This window comes from Symphalangus syndactylus, chromosome 21, assembly GCF_028878055.3.
Source record: "Symphalangus syndactylus isolate Jambi chromosome 21, NHGRI_mSymSyn1-v2.1_pri, whole genome shotgun sequence".
Classification (NCBI taxonomy): Eukaryota; Metazoa; Chordata; class Mammalia; order Primates; family Hylobatidae; genus Symphalangus; species Symphalangus syndactylus.
Genome location: NC_072443.2, coordinates 31554535 through 31572675, shown reverse-complemented (window position 1 = coordinate 31572675; position 18141 = coordinate 31554535). Strand labels below are relative to the sequence as shown.

General features: G+C 38.2%; 1 protein-coding gene across 7 annotated transcripts in view; it reads right to left on the bottom strand.

Annotated features, from left to right (window-relative positions):
* Positions 1-18141, bottom strand: part of BBX (BBX high mobility group box domain containing) — a 298279-nt gene that overhangs the window by 111211 nt on the left and 168927 nt on the right. The window lies entirely within an intron of this gene.

The following is an 18141-nucleotide window of genomic DNA, read 5'->3' as shown; positions in this document are numbered from 1 at the left end:
CGCCATTCTCCTGCCTCAGCCTCTCCGAGTAGCTGGGACTACAGGCGCCCGCCACCACACCCGGATAATTTTTTGTATTTTTAGTAGAGACGGGGTTTCACTGTGGTCTCGATCTCCTGACCTCGTGATCCGACCGCCTCGGCCTCCCAAAGTGCTGGGATTACAAGCGTGAGCCACCGCACCTGGCCTAAATTTTGCATTCTATACCATGTTAAATCTGTGCTTACAATATTACTAAATAAAATGAGTAATTTGTAAGAATCCAACGTTTTAGATTCGGGCAGTTGGCTAAGCTAAGAAATGGCCAAGCTATAAACATGACAAAAATCTTTTAGAAGCCTAAAATTCTGAATTACTTTGCAATGATGTAAAAAAAAGTTCTTCTCCATGATAAAAGCAATACATATTTCTATTAAACAGGTGAAGATAGCATAAAATGAGGTTTGCCCTCTCCATCATGTCCCACACCATGGTCCAGAGGTAACTGCATGTTAGTTTCCTGAATGTTTTCTCACAACTTTTTTTCTGATGTTACTTCTCATTCATTCATTCATTCATTCATTCATTCAAAGTAATGTTAAAATAGAAATTACTGTCATGGAAAAACTCAAACAATACAATTAAATGCCATCGGTTTAAATGGTTCATGAATACTGACAATACAAACACAAGTACAGTTGCTAAAATCACCAGGTAGCAGCCTATTTGCTCAGTATGTTTGCATTAGTCCAAATGCTTGAGAAGTGGTACCATTAAACTTTTAACACGATGTTAAAACAGAAACTCGGACTGACGAACACATAATATAAGATTCATCTAGTTCTCAAGCCATTCAGAGAATATGGTATAGGTTATCTGTCTTTCTTGTTTCTGGATTCTGGGTCATGCCTAGGTCTTCCTTACTTCAAAAAAATATTCACTAATGTTTTCTCCTAGAACTTGTACAACTTCAACTTAAACATTTAAATACTTGATCAATCTGGGATTTATTTTGATAAGTGAGGTAAGGATCCAGCTTATTCTTTTTTAAAAAAATAGCTAGCCAACTATACCATTTATTAAATAATCCAACTTTTCACTATTCCTTCTATCCTACATTAAAGTATCACATGTATACGAGCCTATTTCTGGATTCTCTTCTGTTAATAATCTCCCTCCAACTGCTTGCCTATCCTTTGACCAATTTCAATGTCCTTAGGGACTATATCATTCTACAACTTTTTAAATATACAAATATATCAATAAACAGCCATTAAAAAATTTAAGCTGCATATATCATACCCTTCTATGTAGGTCAATACATGTTGATTGTTCTAATTTTAAAATAATTGTGTTATATTCTAAAATATGAATGTATCACAATTTACTGAGTCTACTATTGATGAAGAGATTATTATGCTACAATAAAACTCATTTTAATAAAATCATTTTCTAAAACATCTTCATTTTTAATAGAAGTTCTCATTAATTTTTTTTTTTTTTTTTCTGAGACGGAGTCTGGCTGTGTCTCCCAGGTTGGAGTGCAGTGGTGTGATCTTGGCTCACTGCAACCTCTGCCTTCCAGGTTCAAGCAATTCTTCTGCCTCAGCCTCCTGAGTAGCTGGGACTACAGGCACCCGCTACCACAAGTGGCTAATTTTTGCATTTTTAGTAGAGATGGGGTTTCACCATATTGGCCAGTCTGGTCTTGAACTTCTGACCTTGTGATCCGCCCGCCTCGGCCTCCCAAAGTGCTGGGATTACAGGTGTGAGCCACCACACCTGGCTTTCATTAATTTATTAAAAGCTATGTCCAGTCATGAAAAAGAAAGGGGAAAAAGAAAAACATGTTCTTGTGGCGTTCTTAGCAAGAAACTCATGCTGGAATATCTGAAGCAATTACATGACTTGTGTGGCTAACTCAAGAATACAAGAAGTTATTGAAAACTAAATGGAATTAGGAATCTGGTATGCTCTTAATAAGAGAAGATTTCTTGTGAATTGATAGTCCATTTAACAATTCCCATTCTATCTACAAATAAAAGTTGGCACAGGTAACTCAATTTCTAGAAATGCCAATGCTGTATAGACAGAAGACGAAATGGTTATTTCTGTGACATAGTAATCACTTCAGGATGAGTTGCTTGAGTGGTAGTTAAACCCATTTGAGGGCCTAATATTTTAAATAGTAAAAGAAATCAGTGGGGAACTGCAAGTAAGGCAACTTCTAGCAACTGAAGAGGGTAAAGTGATTGCCAATGCCAAGAGAAAAATACATCTTTAGCCCCCAAAATTTTGAATTAAATTGTTATTTAACTATGTGTGAATGTATATATGTGTGGGTATGTGTGTACTTTTGTGTATATACATATAATTTCAATATTCAAAGAGGAAAACAAGATCTCAAGAATCAAATTAATGAGGGTTATATGTGGCTTCTTTCTGGGTTCAAAATAATTGCATTCAGTCCTCCCTCAATTCTAATTCTTTCCACGTACCACTTCCACATACCACTTTGGAGAAAATGTCTTTTCTGATACTCCAGAAATTAATCTTTCTCACCCAGAAATACATTAGAAAGACTCTACATTGCTAATGGCACTTACCACATTTTCCCTTGAATTATAATTATTTAGATACATCATACCTCCATTGCTAGGCCTTTCTCTTAATGGTCCAAGACTATACTCAGAAACATCCTGGCACATCAGATCATTAAGATCAGTTAGTTGTGAGGATTGTTACAAACAATGATACAAACTCCTGTGCCAAATTGTGATGATGATTCACTATTTATATTCTCTAGGATAGCTTCAAGATTAACTACAATTTCTTACACTTTCCTGAATTCAGATATTCTTTTCTAAGTGGGAAAGAAAGGCAACTGAAACCTGTGCACAACTCACACACACAGACCAAGGTGGCATGTGATGTCTGAGAACCACCAGACGCACAGGCTTGGGGAGAAATAAGGCTGGCAACCCCTAGCACAGGGCCTGGAACAAAGTAGGTACATTTTTAGCAGGTACAGAAGATGAATAAAACAGTAAGTGAATTGGAAATGGTATACCTCAGATGAAAAATGGAGAAAAATGTACTGTAATTGATCTAATAACTATGAAATACCTCAAAGTATAAACTATGTACTTTAATAATTTATAGTTATCTAATTCTTTCTTAATCCCTTATGGATCTATTTTCAAATTATTGAAAGAAGGCAAAACAGTGAAGGGAAATGATGTTCCTGATTATGATTCAGAAGTAATGAGAAAGCAAGAGAGAATAATTTTAAAAAGATGAAAAAAATTGGGAAAGACAAGGGCAAAGAAAGCATAATTTTGAGACAATGTTATCACTCATCTTACTTCAACAATGAGGAGGAGGTAAAATTGTTAATTTTTGAAGTGACAAAGGACTAATCTTGTCATTATTTTGCCACTAAAAAGCCCACAGATTTTAAAGTTTGGTTTCTTGGTCTTAGAACAAGAGCAAATTAAGCTAATAACCTATATGCAGTAAATGAAGCAAATGTTGGACTTTATTCAAAAGGAGTTATTCTTCCATTCTGCACTGCAATTTTAGAATTGAAATCAGGTTATTTAACTATCAATGGACTCTGTACTTGAAAAACTAAATATCATCAAATTATGCTGCTGAGACTGTCAAATGATGATATAAAGCCCCCTACCAACATTTATCTTGTGAAAAAAAAAAACCAACCCATGTGTACCCCCTTTGCCCCTTTTTTATGTATGGCAGGACAGGTGACCCTAAATAGACATTCATTGTACTGAATTCAATGTAAATTGACAGATTAGGAAAAATTTCATTTAATTATATTCTTCAAATGTAGCAAGCCTAAGCCGGGCGTGGTGGCTCAGGTCTGTAATCTCCCAGCATTTTGGGAGGCCAAGGCGGGCGGATCACGAGGTTAAGAGATTGTGCCATCTGGGCCAACGTGGTGAAACCCTGTTTCTACTAACAATACAAAAATTAGCTGGATGTTGGTGGCATGCACTTGTAGTTGCAGCTACTTGCGAGGCTGGGGCCGGAGAATCGCTTGAACCCAGGAGGCAGAGGTTGTAGTGAGCCGAGATCATTCCACTGCACTCCAGCCTGGCTACAGAGTGAGACTCTGTATCAAAAAAAAAAAAAAAAAGTAGCAAGCCCATTCATGAAAGACCTTTACTGAGGTCAGACTTCATGAGAAACTTAAAGAAGAAAGATTTTAGAAGGAAACAGTACAAAACAAATGCCATATTTATTAAAAGAAGAAGAAAAAAAAGGACACTGGAGCCTGATAGGCTTCCTTTAGAATCCTGCCTCTACCACAAACTACCTGTTGGAAAGTTAATACTTGTGCTGATCTTTCCTCATGTTAAAACTAAATAATAATAGCTCTACTGTGAGAACACATATGTAATACCCAGCATAGTGTCTAGAAGATTCTCATTCACTGTTGGTAAATCCCCGCTTTACTCAACAAGCTTTTTAGACTGGGAAGCATGGGATTAACAGGCAGCATCTGCTCACTTAAACTCATCCTAAGATGTCATTCAAAAGGGAGCACAGATGTCTCCCATTTGATAGTGGTCCATATGCTGCCCAGATGATATAATCTGCAGCCTCAGAAACTGAAAAAGAAAGATGGAGAGCTTCCTTTCCTTTGTCTGAGTGATACACAGTCAGAAACAGTGCCTTGGCACCGTCATAAATTTTGTGAATAAGATCCTCTCATCTATTGTCTTGTCTTACAATTTAGGCAATCAGTTACACTTTAATCATTAAAACACTAGTATACACTGAACTGTGTCACGGTGGTATTTTAAACTGTTTCTAAAAGTCCAATGAAATTCCACTCAAATCCTGGTCATTAAAATTCACACCCAGTGAAACAGGAGAGCATGGGAGGCCCATTAAATACCACTGCTAGACAACTACATATTCTAACCACAAATAGGGCCTCTTCTGGGTCCAATTATGACTACAAAACTTCACAGCCTTTTTCCAGAGTCTGTAGAGGAGAGGAAAAACCAGCCCAAAGACACCGTAACATAGTGGAAACTCTAGTACTTCCACACAAATTGGACCCACCTGCTTTCATTCTTTCTAAAGAGTTCTGGGACTTTCAAGTCACATCTTGCTTTCAGTCTTTCAAGGGGTCCTGCTGCCACAGAAAACAGCAAATACTCCAAATTTGAAGGCTTTCTCCTTCTCACCTTAAAAGTCTCCCATTTTCTCTTAAAGTCCTTCTCAACCTCCAAGACCCGGGTCAAATATCTCCTGTTTTATCTGAAAGCCCTAAGTCAAAGTCCATCACTCTGCTATGAGCTTTGATTGTACTTGACTTTGTTAGGTCAAGCACTTATCATAGTGTTTTGACAACTCCCCTGCACCCCGCTTTGACTGAAATGTGTCCTCCAAAGGTAATCCCCAGTGTAACAGTGTTGGGAAGTAGGGCCTAACAAGAGGCAATGCGGTCATGGGGGATCTGCCCTCATGACTGGATTAATGTTGTGATTGTGGGAGTGAATTAGTCATCACCAGAGTGGGTTTGTTATTAAAGCAAGTTTAGCCCCTTCTTACTCTCATCCTCTCTTGCTCTTCTGCCATGGAATAATGAAGCACAAAAGCCTTCCCCAAATATTGGCCCCATGCTCTTGTAATTCCCAGCCTCCAGAACTGTGAGCCAAATAAACTTTTGTTCATTATAGATTACTCAGTTTGTGGTATTGTTATAGCAACATAAAATGGACTAAGACATCTCCACGTCCACAAAAGGTTGTGACCTTCAGAGTGCAAGTGCCATCACTACCTTTTCAGTCTCAGTGCCTAGCACGGATCCTTCTACACAGTAGTTTCTGAAAAGGGTATTTATTGGCTTATAATTTCCTCATCTAACACTTAACCACATATGACTTCTCAGAATGACATGCTCCTAATTTTTTTAAAAAATTCTAATATGCAACTAACATTTATTAAATATTTAACTGCTACATATTTACTTTCTCATTTAATCCTCACAAAAACACTCTGATGCAGTTACTATGATGAATTCCACTTAAAGCAACAGGGTTAAGTAACGTGCCCAGGGTAACAGGGCAAGTAGAGGAGCTGGAACTGGACCCAGGAAACCTAGCTCAAAGAACCCAAATGCTTACCTGGGAAAAAGAGCTCTAATATAAAGCTCTTCAATCTGCCAACTCTCTATTTCCTGTAGAACAAACAGCTCATAGGCCATGAAAATACCAAAAGGAAGCATTAAGGGGCTGGTAAGGGAACACCACTTTTCATGGTAGAAAAGCAAGTACACATCTCTGATGATGCCAAGTGACAATTAAATTAGATTAACTCTAAAACTCTTTGAAGATAAAAGCCCTACAAGTGCTAATCATTATTATTTATTGTAATTCTAATGACAATTCTAAACTGCAGACAGATTACATGAAAAATATCTCATTCAATAAAGTAATACTCTCATTTTAGAAGCAATTCACTCACTAGTCATGCAAAAAGTGTCTTTAAATATGCTCCTTATTGAAAAGCAGTAGCTCTTCAAGTTGAAACTTTAACTCTGTCAAGATGTTATCGATATGCTCTTCATGAATACTAATAAGGCACCCACTATTCAAAGAAGGGCTTAGCTGTACTGGCAGTTCTGGTCCCTCTGCCTTTTACTCAAAGAAATATGTAGTTTTAAGATCTCTAATACCTGCACTCCATGACGCTTAGCCTTGGGACAGCTTAACATGGTTCTCAACTGGAATGCTGTTCTAGGCTACAAACAGAGACAAAAGCTACCTTGAAAGAGATAAGGCATCCAAAGAGGTGGCTTAAGGAGGAAAAACTATATACATAGAGAAGTCAATAGCAAGCTAGGACATGTTCCCCACCACACCTTCCAAAAATGCAACCTTCTGTTTTCCTGTAATTTAGGTGTTTACATTCTTAATCAAAAAGTCACCGAATTCCTATTCTTCAGCGGACCTAACTAAAAAGTATTTGCCTCTTTTAGTTTACAAATTCACAAAGGTTTTTATTATATGCACTTATTACCTGGCTAGGACATAATGATCACATTGACAAGAAGCTGAAACACGAGAAGATAAGCTCATGGGTGTCTCCTCCTCCTTTACTCTCAATGCAGCTGAACACATATGTATCGATCACCTGCTGAGCTATGCTCTGTAAGGGTTAAGTGTCCAGCCTTACCTCTCATTCAACTCACCTCCTGCTGGGCTGGTGCCTGCCCTGCTCTCCACACCCGCCACATGCTTCTGCGCAGTCCTTTCTCTGCTCTCCCAGGCCTGCACACCGTCCCCCACACCCCCATTCTCCCTCTCTACGAAAGGCCTCTCCGAACATCCATTTCTAAAAGGCTGTGTTTGCCTCAGCTCAAGTCTCTCTCCTTTCTGAGTACCTTTTTTGATCACTGCAACACTTAATGGCTGTGCCATAATTTTTGACACTTGATTGTATGACAATTATCATTTTCCTGTACAATGTATGTAAAATGATTTCATGTGAATTCCTCCCACAGAGACCCTTGAGGGTAATGAACATGCCAGATGCTTTTTTTGGATCTGTCAGAGCAAAGATCTCTGTGCTAGACAGGGAATAGATGTTCAGTGAATATGTGGAGAATTGAACATAGAAACAATACTTCTCTGCTTTCTTATTATGCGTTTCTTTCTGTTGTTTTGCTACAAGGCAGAAGGGACATAAGGCTTGGAATATGCAGAGAAGAAGAAATAAGAAGCTAGGAAAGGTTGTTTGGATGGGAAAGGAGAGAGAAAAGAAACAAGCAAATTGACAAGGCAATGTAATAAATAGAATAAAATCAAAGTCACTTCCAAACAGCTGTCTAAAACATGTTCCTTTATTCCCTTCTCTGGTTATTTGTCAATGACTTTCATTATTCTCTCAAAACAGTGTACTATTATACCTTCAGCTCACTGGCTGTCTTATACTTTCACAAATGGTCCAGTAATAAACCCTAACTCTAAACTTCTCCAACCATTTTTCTTCTCAGGTCTATCCCCAGGTTTCTGGCTGCTCCTGTGTTTTGACCCTACTACAAAAGTCTTCAATCTCAGGTTGGTCTTAAGTGCTTTTTCACTTGTTCTTTACTTTTATCCTTTTTACTTGTCTTACTCAGTTACATAGTCAATCCCACCGTGCCCATTATAAATTCTGTTTCTCAACTCCTACTGATGATGGTGAGCAAGGATAAATGTGACAATGCTAGCTAGACATATATAATGCTTCCTGTGTACCAGGGCTAAGAGATTATATCTATTAACTCTCTTAACTTAAAATAAGCCTAAGAGGTAGGTATTATTATCTCCTTTTTTTTTACAGATGAGAAAACTGAGGCAGAGATAACGTATTTTGCTTCCTTTAGTTTATAAATCAACAAAGGTTTTTACTATATCCATTTGTCAAATGGGTAGAACACAAGCATCACATTGGCAAGAACTCAAAGCACAAGAAGACAAGTTCATGGAGTCTCCATACTTATTGCCAATGCAGTTGAAGACATATTTACTGAGCACTCGGTGAGCTATGAATTATGTTTATAAATCACACTACTAGCATGTAATTGGTGAAGCTAGTATTTGAACTCAGGCAGTCTGGCTTCACGGTCTGGTTTTTTTTTTTTTTTTCACAGTCTGTTTTTTGACCATTATACAATATTGCTTCATCATCATAAATTTTATTGAACATTTGCTACATGCTAAACACTTTACATGAATTAATTTCTTTAATCCTTAATACAACTCTAGGTGAAAGATCCTACAGTGAATATACCTTAAGTATAAAGCAACTGAGAATGACAAACCTTAAGCAACATGCCCAAGGCCACTCTGACAGTACATGATGGGACCAGGAATGAAAACAAGGTCTTCTGTTCCCTAGAGCCTGAGCTTTCAATCATGTCCCCATACTGCCCTTCCCCCCACCTGCAATCCTTGTCACTCTAAGAAAACACATGAAAAAATGCTCATCATCACTGGCCATCAGAGAAATGCAAATCAAAACCACAATGAGATACCATCTCACACCAGTTAGAATGGCGATCGTTAAAAAGTCAGGAAACAACAGGTGCTGGAGAGGATGTGGAGAAATAGGAACACTTTTACACTGTTGGTGGGACTGTAAACTAGTTCAACCATTGTGGAAGTCGGTGTGGTGATCCCTCAGGGATCTAGAACTAGAAATACCATTTGATCCAGCCATCCCATTACTGGGTATATACCCAAAGGATTATAAATCATGCTGCTATAAAGACACATGCACAAGTATGTTTATTGCGGCAATATTCACAATAGCAAAGACTTGGAACCAACCCAAATGTCCAACAATGATAGACTGGATTAAGAAAATGTGGCACATATACACCATGGAATACTATGCAGCCATAAAAAATGATGAGTTCATGTCCTTTGTAGGGACATGGATGAAGCTGGAAACCATCATTCTCAGAAAACTATCGCAAGGACAAAAACCAAACACCGCACGTTCTCACTCATAGGTGGGAATTGAACAATGAGAACACATGGACACAGGAAGGGGAACATCACACACCGGCGACTGTTGTGGGGTGGGGGGAGGGGGGAGGGATAGCATTAGGAGATATACCTAATGCTAAATGACGAGTTAATGGGTGCAGCAAACCAACATGGCACATGTATACATATGTAACAAACCTGCACGTTGTGCACATGTGCCCTAAAACTTAAAGTATAATAATAATAAAAAAGAAAATACCTTTGCCTCCTGCTTAACTAGCAAGAAGGTGTTAACCTTCCTGAACCCTCCCAAATTCTCATCTTGCCTGCCACTTTCAAAGTTTATTTTCTTCTTCTGTTTTCTTTCAAAGGCAGAGATTCAAGGTCAACTCCGTCCCTCACCACACCCCCAATCTATATGTTTCCCTCCAGTTATCCTGAGCCATTAGTCTTTTAGTTACTTTGATGAACTGTCAATAGTTTATTCTACTCCTTCAGTCTATATACAATCTCAAGTCTAAAGACCTGCCTGAATTCTCACTCTCCTTTAGCTAGTCCTCTTTCTTTGTACAAACTGGCCTCTAGCCCTTAGGCTATGGTACTGCCTAATGCAGCTAGGATCCAAGAACCAGGCTGCTTGATACTGTCATTTGTTCACAGCCTCCAGACCCAACGATGTGCTTCACTAAGTGACCTGGTTTCTAATATTCTTGCTTCTAAACCTCAGGATTAGTTTCCTAGAAAGAACTTACAACTTGTTCCAATGTCTCTATCACCTCTGGCTTCTCTACCTCACTATGACTCACATGTCTTTAATTTCTATCCTCTTGAGAAAATATCTTGTCTGGGCCAGGCCTCTGCCTCCATCATACCTTGTGGAGTTATGTCAGAGCCTGGTGAATAGAAACTAGACATCCCTTCCCTTCACATAAGCATCTGGAAAGCATATCTTTCTTTGCAACTTTCTCTTCATAAACTGAAATCACTGCAATTAGCTGTTTACCCTGACATCTAATCTCTCAAAAATCTGTCCCTTCTACCTCTTACAAAGAGTCTACTCCTCTCCAGCCCCACAAGGCTGCTTCAGCTGTCTCACCTTCTTACCTATAGCTCTGCTGACTTTAATTCTCAACAAGTATCTGCTCATGTCCTTCTCCTAAAGGGAGTCTCTTTAAGTAAGTCCCTCAATGTACTAAGGAAAAATTCCAAACTCCTTCCTTCACATAAACATGTAAGACTCTTCCTGACCTAGTCCAGCTTGCCTTTACAGCTGATGTTTCTTTGCTCCATTCTCACTCTCAAAGTTCTACCCATATTGAGCCACACACCATCACCCGGAGCTTGCCATGCACTCCCACCTCCTGGATCCTGGCTGCTGTTTCCTTCCGGTGGAACTCTCATCCCTGCTCAGGGCTTAGCTTGGATCTCACCTCACGCCCTTCTGGTCCTTTCAAGTCTGAGAGAGGTGTCTCCACAGCACCCTACACTTAATAGGCTACACTGAAATGACCTGTTTCCTTCTTTATATCACACTCAACTGTGACAGAGAACAGGAGCTGCATCGTGTTCACCATGATGTGTCTCCAGGGCTTGACACAGAGCCGGCTGCACTGCAGGCAAATAAATACTTGTTGAATGAATGAGTTCTAGGACTGTTCCCTGAAGTCCATTCCTCCTGCCCCTAGTCCTTTTCCTTGTTCACCATCCTTCTTTTCTAATCCGTCCTTGCCATGCCTTGCTCTGTGACCCTCCATTTCAGAAATTCCTAACAATTACTCAGATAGCATATTCAAACTGCCAAACTAAAACACCTGGTGATTTTATTTACTTAGAAATAGTTTCTAAGTAGTGCAGATCTGAAGAGAGAAAAAATGACTCTCTATTTGTAATTTTGACCTCAGAAGAGAAATAATTATCCATTCCCTTTTCTCCTGTATCCATCACTGAACACTGATTTTTAATCTTCCATGCTCCAGGTTACATAGAGCCCTTTGAATTTTTTTTTTTTTTTTGAGATGCAGTCTTGCTTTGTCGCCCAGGCTGGAGTGCAATGGCACAATCTCAGCTCACTGCAACCTCCGCCTGCCAGGTTCAAGCGATTCTTCTGCCTCAGCCTCCCAAGTAGCTGGGACGACAGGAGTACGCCATCACACCTGACTAATTTTTGTATTTTTAGTAGAGATGGGGTTTCACATATTGGCCAGGCTGATGTCAAACTCCTGACCTTGTGATCTGCCCACTTCAGCCTCCCAAAGTGCTGGGATTATAGGTGTGAGCCACTGCACCCAGCCTAGCCCTTTGAATTTTAAGAGCAATCATACATATTTTTTTAAAAAACATATATGTATATTAAATTTCATCCAAAATGGTAAAAATTTAAAAAGTAATTTTTCTTTCATATGACTTAGTCATTGTTTTTAGTTTAAAAATAATTAAAAGGTCTGGATGTTTTCTATCATCCTGATATCTAATTATAATTTTAAAAAACAATGCAGAAACAATGATTTAGTTAAGAATCAATAATCTGTATCACTGATTGGAAATCTTTTTCCTTAGCTACTGTTCTTTAAGAAAGATGGCGAATAACTTAACAGTTAAATCAATTTCACTTTATAAAGCAAAACTTCTCAATCTTAATGGTTGCAAAACAAAAATATTTTTCTCAAAAGCAAAAAAAGAATACTTATTTCTTATTTTAAGTAGCATAGTGTTTAGTGAAGTTGCTTATCCTAGCTGCTGCAATGCCCACCTACTTACACTTTGGCACACTAGAATTAGACTCACCATTTACTAAATTACAAATTACATAAAGGTAGGTGTGGTTTACCTTTACCTTCCCAAATGCTTAGAATACTGCCTTGAATATATGTATTTAATAAATAGTACTTGAAAATGCATGCATCTAATCATCTTATATCAGCCTGCACATTTGCCAAGGAAATTAATTAGAATGCATAGGATGCTATGATTGATTAATTTCTATATAACTAGTGTTGAGCAGAAAACCATTTGTTTTATACTTGCTTCATGCTGGGTGAAATTTTTTTTTTTTTTTTTTTGAGACAGAGTCTCGCTCTGTCGCCCAGGCTGGAGTGCAGTGGCGCGATCTCGGCTCACTGCAAGCTCCGCCTCCCGGGTTCATGCCATTCTCCTGCCTCAGCCTCTCCGAGTAGCTGGGACTACAGGCGCCCGCCACCACGCCCGGCTAATTTTTTTTTGTATTTTTAGTAGAGACGGGGTTTCACCATGGTCTCGATCTCCTGACCTCGTGATCCGCCCGCCTCGGCCTCCCAAAGTGCTGGGATTACAAGCGTGAGCCACCGCGCCTGGCCGAAATTTTTATCTTAAATATTTTCCATTTTCCTGATTTAATATATATGATACAAAATGTAAGTGCTTACTTGATGATTCAGTCATAACAGTGCTCTGTTCAGAACATGAACAATTCCTTTTATATTTCTTTCAGGTGTTATTTATATTCCTTTTATGTGTTTAGAATGAATGTGCTCTAACCAGAGCCAAGTACTAAAACCTTATTTTTATCTACTAAATTTATTAAATTGATGGCATTTATTTACAAAAGATTCTTTATGTCTAAGAATAACAACAATAACAAAACACAGTTCCTATTCATATATTATTTGCTTGCCTTTTTTCTTTTTTAAAAAGTACCAGAGTGGCCAGGTGCCATGGCTCATGTCTGTAATCACAGCACTATGTTAGGTCAAGGCAGCAGTAAACATTTGAGCCTAGGAGTTTGAGACCAGCCTGGGCAACATAATCAGACCCTGTCTCTACAAAAAATTTAGTAATTAACCAGGCATGGTGGCGCACACTGGTGGTCCTAGCTACTTAGGAGGAGGTTGAGGTGGGAGAATCCCCTGAGCCCAGGAGCCAGGAGGTAGAGGCTGCAGTGAGCTGTGACCATGCTACTGCACTTCAGCCTGGGTATCAGAATGAGACTCTTTCTCAAAAAAAAAAAAAAAAAAAAGGCATCAAAGTGAGAATTTAAAGAACTGCTTTTAATATGACTGAAGTTCCTTCCTTTAATTTTCTTCTCAATGCACAGTACAAGAATGTTGTAAACCACTACCCACAAGATACACGTTTACTGAAGTACCCTGGAGTATTTTCCTTACAGCCCAATTTACACAAGTCTGCTCCCTCTGCTGGCCAAATTTTTATCTTCTAGCATCCTATTTAAATATAAAGGTGACGCTTTATAATACCAAAAAAAGCTCCTCTGTAAAATAATCATAAACCATATAAACCTGGGAAATCACTGAAGAAGCGCTTTTATATCATTAAGGCATTGTGTTTGCTGATTTTAGGGAGAGGTAACCATCCACATATTGAGTCAAACCCAAGAATTTTCAAATATGTATCATTTTTCCTCTAAGCAAGATTCTTAACCCTGCCAAAACCATTTCTCATTAATTTAGTCCATTTCTACTTGGAATCTCCAACGTACCTTGTGATAAGTGTCTAACCAAGCCTTTCCATATTTACACAATGGCATTATGTTGGGGAAACAAGAGGGAGAGAATGCTTTCACTTAGTAATTCACCAGGCCACAAGATTTAGTGGCAGAATACAGGATAAATAACAGGGACTATATGCTAAAAGTGAGCCCATGCTGCTTTTAATTTTTTTTCAAAGATAGATTATAATATAATAATAAAGTCATTGTTCTGACATATCTAATAAATTGTTTTAATTTTTTATGATAAAGCACTTTATAATATACAACTTGAGTACATTTCATTAATAAGTTCCAAACATATTTTCTTATACAAAAAGCTAGTATTGCCATTAAAAAACCCTAGGCTACCTTATTTGCTGCTTTCCAATTATGTACCACTTTATAACTTACAAAGCCTTTATTGCACACATTTATTTAGTATTACAAAATCCCATGAAATGGGTATAATTATGCCCATTTGAGAGGAGCCTCAGAGAGATTTACGTAATCTTTATAATGTCATTAAGGAGCAAACTAGGAACACAGCCTATAAAGGCTCTGGACTTTAAACATAAGTACTTTCTTCCATCTGATTGTATCACTGACTTTAGTTTTTAATCAATACATTTACTTTGGGAGGAAAAGTAATTCCATTTTACAAGCCTTGTTGGTATTTCATTCATATCTCTCCGTAATTACTTTAGAGGAATCCCAAACTTCCATTCGTATCTCAAAATACTCCTCCATATAGACTTAACTATACTAAATACACTGAGGAGGGAGGGAATCGGAACAAGACAGCACATGTCTGTGACGCAATGTACTTTTCTTCACTTTGTTTTTGTAAATATTTATGTTGCAGCTCTTAAAGTACTCTCAGAAGTTGTTATGACTGACAGCCCATGAGTGCTGCATCTTTCAAAACAAATATGCTTTATTGATGGAGAGCACACACATCTCCATCTAATTTTTCTGAGAGGTAGAGGTGGAACAAACATTTCTTAAGATTTTAACTAAATTCAGCATTCAGCACTGAACACAATAGGCAGGTTACAGTTTAATAGATCTATGAAAGCCTGTCATTTTCATAAGCAACACAGCATGTAAGGGAAGGGCACTCTACAAACCTCCCCTATAATCTCAGAGTAGCATACAACTTCCTGTGTTTATTGTAAATATTTTTAAGTACAAGCAAAAATTCAAAACACATTTTGTCCCAAAAAAAGGTCTTCACAAATGTCCAAGTATTGCTAGATTTTAAAATAGGTACTATTATATGGCTTAAGAATAAAAGTTTAGGCGAAAGTTTGAAAAAGAACCAATTGGAGAAAATAAAATATACTTGATCGCCCTGACTCTAGGGGGAAAAAATAAGGAAAACCTGTCTTTGCTCTGTACCAAAAATCACAATCTAACAGCAAATATCAGACACAATTTATATCATATTATAGCTTCCCTTGAACTGAAAAGTACGGCTCATTGAGGAGTCTAAGGAGAATTCTGCTTGCTGAGCTCTCCCAGCCATTTGCTGTGATGACTGCCAAATCTGTACTAAAAGGTGGGCAAATTCTTTCTATAGCTCTTATGTAACTCCTCTAGGGAGACCTTCTGATCCCAAATCAACCTTTTGAGGACCTATTAATGGACTAGCATTAAGAGAGATGACAGTGATTATAAAATATGAGTTGGAACAATAAAGAACTTGTTGGTGAGATAAAACCTATATAATAATAAAACCATTTGGAAACTAGGCAGCAGGTAATAGAGTGCAACAAATGTGGTCCGAATCATTAGGGAATAGATAATATATAATAGTATAACATTCTCAGCACTGGACACTTGGCAATTATAAAAGCCATTGGAGAATTCAGACAATTCTCTTTACTCCCTCTGATGATCTCAATTTGTCCCATTATTAACCCCTTAACTAATGGCTAAATTTATCCATACTGCCAAAGACACGGTCAAGAATGAACCTTGGGTTCCCCAAGAGCTTCCTGCCACTGCAAACTTTGCCAACTGTGACCTGGATTCTCTTACTTTGGGCACCAACAACACATTGAAAAGAGTCTGAAAAGAACTGTTCGGTTATTTGTTGTGCTATTATTTAGGACTAAGTAGGTTCAGCAACTTTCAAGGGATGTGATCACAGGAAATAAGATAGGTGACTGGCCATTCCTGGAATCTCAGGATTGACCTAGGAAGAACTGGCTGTGCCTTTGTAAGAAAGTAATGCTGAAGAGAGAACAGAACTGGAATTTTGTGGCATTCATACAGAAATGGTCAAAGACGATCTGGGAACAGATATAAAGTGTAATAAAGTGTAAATAACATTTTGTATTTTTCTTCTTTTTTTTTTTTTTTTTAGATGGAGTTTCACCCATCATGCAGGCTGGAGTGCTGTGGTGCGATCTCAGCTCACTGCAACCTCTGCCTCCCGGGTTCAAGCGATTCTCCTGCCTCAGCCTCCACAGTAGTGGGATTACAGGTGTGTGCCACCATACCTTGCTAATTTTTGTATTTTTAGTAGAGTTGGGGTTTCGCCATTTTGGCCAAGCTGGTCTCGAACTCCTGACGTCAGGTGATCCTCCCACTTTGGCCTCCCAAAGTGCTGGGATTACAGGTGTGCGCCACCGTGCCCAGCCCATTTTGTACTTTTCATATTCATTTTCTGTTGCTTGTAGAGTACTTTTTGCATAGTGAACTATGGGACCAATAATGGCAGACAGAGTAAAAATGACCAGTGTCTAGTCCTGGCTTTCACCTCACAAAAGGAAAAACAGATCCAATGTCAGGCCGGTTCAAGACAAAATTAGCAATTGATGAAGTTGAAAAACTGTGGAGAGTCTTCAAGCATCAGAAAGTTGGGCGAGATGACCATGAAGGCCTGTTATTACCACTGTATGCTATGATTTTACCTCCTTATCTCCAGCAGGGGCCAGGCTGTCCTGCACTCCCCCCTTCTCTAAGTTCTCCATTCCCCTCTCTCCATTCTCTACTAGAAAAATAAAGACACAATAAATCAGCTGTGCAGGACTTCACATAGCCTTTATACTCGTTAAAAAAGAAAGAAAGAAAGAAAGAAAGAAAGAAAGAAAGAAAGAAAGAAAGAAAGAAAGAAAGAAAGAAAGAAAGAAACTTAACTGTGTAGCTGAGTCTTAAGAAAAACTGTAACAGCTGTTTTGTGTATTTGTCCCACTCCCTGTTTTTCCCAGTTTATGCAAACCGCCCTCCATTATTAATTAATGCTGGATTCTATGATTTGAAAATTGGCTTAAAGCTGAATTTTGTATACCGTCACTAAGTTGTTTTTTAACTTCTGACATTTTAAACATTTCTGATGTGCTTTCTTAGAATTCTGCATTAAGGAAAAAATAACTTTTCCAACATTTTAATAAGACTTCCCAACATCTATTTAGAAAGTATATTGAGAAATATTTTTTTCCTTAAAAGTCAATTTCTAATGTCCTCAAAGCAAAGCCATAGAGGCCCTTAATAAATATAAATTTTTTATTTTAGACACAATTCAGTGCATAATTTATTATGGAGATGTTAAACTTTCAGAAATTAGGAGATTTGGACCTTTAATGGGTTAGCTAGGATTAAACCACTTTAGCCCTACTTTTGCATTTCTTCAGAATCTGGAGCAAAACTGCCTATGACACTAGAAAATGTGAATACCACAACTGTCTGCAGCTCAGACAAGTAAAAAACATGGCCAAACCTGGGCCTTTAAATTGTGGGCCTCCCCACATCAACCATTTGTGTGCTCAGGGAAGAACTAGCTGCAACACTGAGGGGTTCCTGCATGATGGAAAAATCAATGGGGAGTTCAAGTGCCCCTAGACATGACTAGTGGAAAGAGGGTCTGTCCTTGACCACTAAAAGTGCTAAATTATTGATACTGCCAAGTTCAGACAACTACTGTCACTACTTCAACTATCTTCCAAAACAGTTTTAAAAACTTTCCTACTTAAAAATCACCATAGGTTTATAGTCTTAGAAATTCACCAGAAGAAAAAAAAAACAAAACAAAAAACAAGAACAACAAAAACACACACAGCTCTTCTTATATTAAATCTACTACTGCTCAAACAGACAAAGGAAAACCAGAACGTTTCTCTTATGGTTATTTCTAGATCTGAGATTTTATGAAGCATACATGGGGAATCACAAATAAAACCATAC